Genomic DNA, 6,000 nt, shown 5'->3' with positions numbered 1-6,000 from the left:
TTTTTAGAAATATAAAAATTAAAAAAGTGTTTTTCTCAAAAAATCTCAATCTGATACCAACGGAACTACTGAGTTCATGTCAAAGAGTGTTTGGGGACTTTCAAGAAGCTAGTACTAAGTACATATAACCACAATTAAGTGATAATAAGAAAAGTAGCTCTTTTTATTGTATTATATGAGTAAAGGAAAATTTCATTTCTGTTTCCTTATAATTTATGTTTGTGATCTTTGTTGTTCCCAAGTCAGACTAATGTCTTGTTCTTTGCTTTCTTTGGTATGTATAGCTTGGACATGTAATCTGAGGTATAAGAAGCATTCGTTGTTCAATTTGGAGGCCTAGCATAGAAGCACTCCTCCCTGGCGAAGAAGTTAGACTGGAGGACCCCTAACACTCACTGTGGTTTCTCTCCCACAGCTCACTGAGGAATTTAGGAGTTTGAGACTGTGACTGCTAATTAAGTGCCCCTTATGATTAAGAATTATTGGTAGAATTTGAAAAAAAATTTTGGTAATAAATAGACTAGAAAAAATGTTATTTGCTATTTTTTATCACTGTATTTCTTTTTGTCTAAGTATAAAAGCCAGCCTTACACTAATGGCCTAAAATAAGCAAAATGAGCTTATAGAGCTCAGATCATTTCTTTCCACAGAAGATGACAGCAGAAGAAGAAATACAGGTCCACAACTGGCCCAAGCAAGAGAGAGTGATGTCTCCTTAACTCTTAGGATCGAATGCTCAATGAGGAGCATTCAGGACTAATGACAGCTTAAGGACCTAACATTCCCTGTGTTGTTCCATGATAGGAAGCACTCACCAGTCTCCCATAATACTGTAGCTGCCACACCTGACTGGTGACCTTGGCTGTGTACTGAGAACTCCTAGCAGGGCTTTGCCATGGCCACTGGAGAGTCAGGATTGCACTCTAAGAGGACATAGAGGAAGGTGGTAACATGGCCTGAGTCAGGGTTTTGTCAGATATATATGATTTGTAACAGGCACTACTGTCTTCTGGCTAAGAATGTGGGGTCCTGCACACTAATTTAGCACAACAAGTGTTAGCTTCCACCATTTCCTTATGAAAGCCAAAAGAAGGTCATTAATGCCCTCTGGGCATATTTTCATCAATATTTAGCAGGTAAAAAGCTATATAAAATCAAGTTCATCATGAGGAAAAAATCCAGATGAAAACCGAATTGCAGGAGCATTTACAAAAAAATGTTTTTTCTGTACAAATCAAATGTGACAAAATATTTAAAGTTATTGAAGCTTTGAAAGTTAAATTGATTTCATTTTTACTATGATTGCAATTGTCTTTTATATTTCAACTACTTAACGAAAAGAAGGTAGGCCACGTACGACCAGTGGCTGACACCTGTAAGTCTAGCTATTTAGAAATCTGAGATCTGAGGAAAGTGAATTGAAGCTTGACTAGGTAGGAACAACCTGTGATACTTGATCTCCAATTAACCATTCAAAATCAAGAAGTGGAAGTTTGGTTCAAGTTGTATTCTTTTACCCTTGAGTAAGAAAGCTAAAGGTCAGCTCCCTGAGTTCAAGCCCCAGTATTCACACACACACACACACACACACACACACACACACACACACACACACACACACACACACACACACACCCTATCTCAAAAATAACCAGTGACCAGGAAACAGACACAAGATGGTATTTTTCTTACACTTTTCATTTTTGTTGTTTTTTAAAAATTTATCTCTCTTTGAGAAGTTAAAGGGGTCATAGAAGAGGAGGGACAAATGATAAACATGTGAAATAGCGGTATTCAATTGGTACTATTTTGAAAATGACCTATGCAACTTGTTTGTGTGGAAGGATGGGAAAACTGGAAGAGATGAAGAGAAACGATGACATTGTCCAAAAAGAAATGTCCTCAGGGAAGTAGAGCTGTAGCTCAATATGAGTGCCATTCTTCAGCAAAAGAGCTCAAAGACAGTGTCCAGGCCCTGAGTTCAAGCCTCTTTACTGACTAAAACAAAAACAAAGACAAAAGAAATGTAATCACTATCACATGAATGTAACTAAAACCTCCACAGCACAACAGCAACAATAATAGTAACAGATAGAAGAAGAAGAAGAAGAAGAAGAAGAAGAAGAAGAAGAAGAAGAAGAAGAAGAAGAAGAAGAAGAAGAAGAAGAAGAAGAAGAAGAAGAAGAAGAAAAAAAAGAAGAAGAAGGAAGTTAATAAAACCAAACCAATGAGAGAAAAATTGAGAGAGCAAAGGAAGGGCTGACCTTTCAAAAAAAGAAATATATCCATACCTGATTTATATGACTGTATCATCTGTGTAATTCACTTTTCGAATAATAATACAAACGAAAAAAATATAGTGCGGGAGGCATAACTCAAATGGGAGGTCAGACTAATATGTATGTGATACCAACGTCAAACCCATTACCAATTTCCCCTTCCAAAATGAATCTTCTCATCATTTGTGCTTTCCCTAGCTTATGAAAGGGAGTGCAAACAGTTAAAGAGAGAGAAAGATAATCATATAATGCTCAAAGCTGGGACCACATACTCTTATGCACCAGCTGTAAATAGTCAAGCTTACACAGAAATTCAATATCATCCAAATCAGCAAGCAATTCACTTTGAAGGATAGGGATAATGGGTGCAGGGTGTCCCTACATTATTTCAAAAAGAGTAAAGCCAAGCTGATAGGGTGAATTTCTTACTCAAAACAGGGCAAAAGGAAGGGGAGATACACAGTCTGTGCCAGTCTCCAAGGCCAATTTAGTTAAGGTATCTTTTAGAGACCGATTCATTTTTTCTACCTGCCCTATACTCTGAGGTCTATAAGCACAGTGCAATTTCCAGTTCGTCCCAAGTGCCGCAGTTATTCCCTGACTTACTTTTGAGAGAAAGGCCAGTCTGACCTGATGGTGGATGGGAAGCCATATACCTGGGTAGGATTTCTTCCAGGATCTTCTTAGCCACGGCATTCACGGTCTAATGCTTTTTTGGGTAGGCTTCAACCCATCCTGAAAAGGCATCTACCAAAACTAGCAAATATTTATATCCAAATTTTCCAGTTTTAATTTCTGTGAAGTCTACTTCCCAATACACACCTAGCCTATCTCCACGGAGTAGAGCTCCTTTTGCAGCGGGTTGATTAGGGGCATTGGTAAGCTGACAGGCTTTACAATTTTTAACAATGTCTTCAATGAGTTGATTTCCTTGCTTAATTTTTACTTCTGAGTGTCAGACCAAGTCCTGCATTCTTCGGGTTCCCATGTGAGAGACCCGATGGATTCTCTTAAGAATCCCCTTGCCCAATCTTTGTGGCAAGATAAGTTTCCCCTCATAAGTTTTCTACCAGTCTTTGTTTCCTTCTCTGTCCAGGGGTTTATAGGCCATGGGAATTTTCTTTATCCACTCCAAGTCTTCTTGGGAGTACTGAGGCTCAGAAAGCAAAGCTCATGGCCCTGGGTCTACTAGAATCAGTACTTCTGCTCTGGGCTGGAGGGCTGCCTCCCTAGCTGCCTGATTGGCCAAGTTATTTCCTTTGGTTATAGAATCAGTTCCCTTTTGATGGCCAGGGCAGTGCATAATGGCAATATTTGCTGGTTCCCATATGGCCCGGATGAGGCTTAAAATTTCTTGTTTGGTTTTAATAGTCTTCCCTTAGCTATCAGTATCCCCCTCTCTTGGTAAATGGCTCCATGCACATTCACGGTGGCAAAAGCATACTGACTGTCCGTGTAAATGTTTAGTCTTTTCCCTTTTCCCACTTTTAGGGCTTTTGTTAGTTTCCCTAGTTCTGCTCTTTGTGCAGACTTTCCCTGGGGGAGTATTTCTGCCCACACTATCTCAGTGTCCGTGGTGACTGCTGTACCCGTGTACCCTTCTCCATCTCAAATGAAACTGCTGCTGTCTGTGAACCAAGTAAGCTCAACATACGATGGTGGCAAGTCCAACAAGTCTGGCCTCTTTTCTTGGCCCGTTCTCTCTTTTCATGTTCAATTTCATGTTCTCTGTCTTTCCTTTCCAGTCTTTGCTCCTCGGTCTCTCTTATTGTAAACCTTTTCCACCGTGGCTACTAGATCCCTAATACACTTTTTACCAAGTCTGTCTAGAGCCTGCAACTTTCGCTGTATATCTGGTGCAGCCTGATTTATATAGACAATCATAACCATCTGAGCCGACTCCAGGGTCTCTAGATCATATGGGGTATATTGACTAAAAGCTTCAATGAGCCACTCAAGATATGCTGCTGGACTTTCCCTTCCTCCCTGTCTAACATCATAAACTTTGGCCATATTTGTAGGTCTGGGAGCTGTGGCCTGGAGACCTGCCAACAGAGCCTGCCGGTAGAGGAGGAGTCGCTCCCTACCTTCAACCTTATTGTAGACCCATGTTGGTTGGATCTCAGGAAAAATGGCAGCGATCAGGGCAGGATCCATGATGGGTGCTCCTGTGGGGCCAGTGATATGTTTCTGGGCTGCCTCTCAGATATGGTCTCTTTCTTCCGTTGTAAAAAGGACCTGTAAAAGTTGACTACAATTATCCCAAGTGGGCTAATAAGTAAAGAGCATAGTTTCAAGCAAACAAATTAAATCCTGGGGTTTTTCAGAAAAGGGGGCATTTTGGGTGCACGAATTGTATAGATCACTGGTAGAAAATGGCCAATATTGGCGTTGCTGTTGACCATCCACATCCACAGGACCTACAGCGCCTAAGGGAAAAACAGCTGCACTAGAAGGTGGGCTGATCCCATGGCATCGTCAAGTGACTGGCCCCTCAGAAACTTTAACAAAAAAGTAACTCACACGTTAAGCCAAATTATATCTGAATGTTTAACGTTACAGACACTGGTGTTCATTCATTCTAACCTTGATGCCATTCATTATTCTTAAAATATGTTGCAGTTTTACACCTTTTTATATCTTAAATCTTATTTACACCTTACTTATATACACCTTTTTATATCTTACATCTTTTTCTTATTCTAACCCCCGCTCTAACTGGAACACCTTTCCTAATCCTAAGCCTACATATAACTGAATCATATTGTTAATAGCACACCTCTATTGCACATTTATTCTCTTGCTCAGCATATAGGTCTAAATTTTACTTGCATTTTGAGCATAAATTTTTAAGTGTTTTTCTATTTCCTGTCATGTTTTCTTTGTTTGTTTTTTGTTTTTGTTTTTGTTTTTTGTTCAGCTGTGGGGCCTGAACTCTGGCCTTGGGCCCTGTCCCTGTGCTCTTCAGCTCAAGGTGAGCGTTCAACTGCTTGAGCCACTGCGCCATTTCTGGTTTTCTAGTGGTTTATTGGAGATGAGTCTCAGGGACTTTACTGCTGAGCTGGCTTTGAACCATGATCCTCAGATATTGGCCTCCTTATTAGCTAGGATTACAGGCGTGAGCCACCGGCTCTCATCTTCATTTTTTTTTTAAATTTTATTTTATTGTAAAGACGCTTTAAAGAGGGATTAGTTACATGTGTAAGGTAATGAGTACGTTTCTTGTTGACATTGTTAGCCCCTTCTTTGTTGTTCTCCTACTCCCCTTCTACTCTTACTCCTCCCTCCCCATGGTGTAAAGTTCATTTTTAACATATTGTCTTATGAATATCATTGTTGCAATGTGTCATCCTGTGTTGAAGTTAAATTTTCTATTTATCTAACCCTAATTCTAATTCTGTCTGTGATCCTAACCCTAACTATAATAATAAAGATAGCTCAATTCAGAAGTTAACAAAAAATATTCAAGTTTTTATTCATCCTGTCAATCCACTGTCCATCTTGAATCAAGTTGCAGTTTAGCTTAAATCTTTTTTTTTCCAAATTAGATTATATGTGCTCATATAAAGATGTAATTTATGTAAAACACAGAAGATTTTTGGGAGAAGGAGTAATGAAAAGGAAATAGAGGGAGCAAAATCAAATGCTTTAAATATATTATAGAATTGCCACTTCTGACAATTAATAACCATTAACAAAATAACTAAAAATTAATAAAAAA

Source organism: Dipodomys merriami, unplaced genomic scaffold (genome assembly GCF_024711535.1).
Source record: "Dipodomys merriami isolate MVZ:Mamm:240054 unplaced genomic scaffold, mDipMer1.0.p SCAF_46, whole genome shotgun sequence".
Taxonomy (NCBI): Eukaryota; Metazoa; Chordata; class Mammalia; order Rodentia; family Heteromyidae; genus Dipodomys; species Dipodomys merriami.
This window is presented reverse-complemented; position numbering follows the sequence as displayed.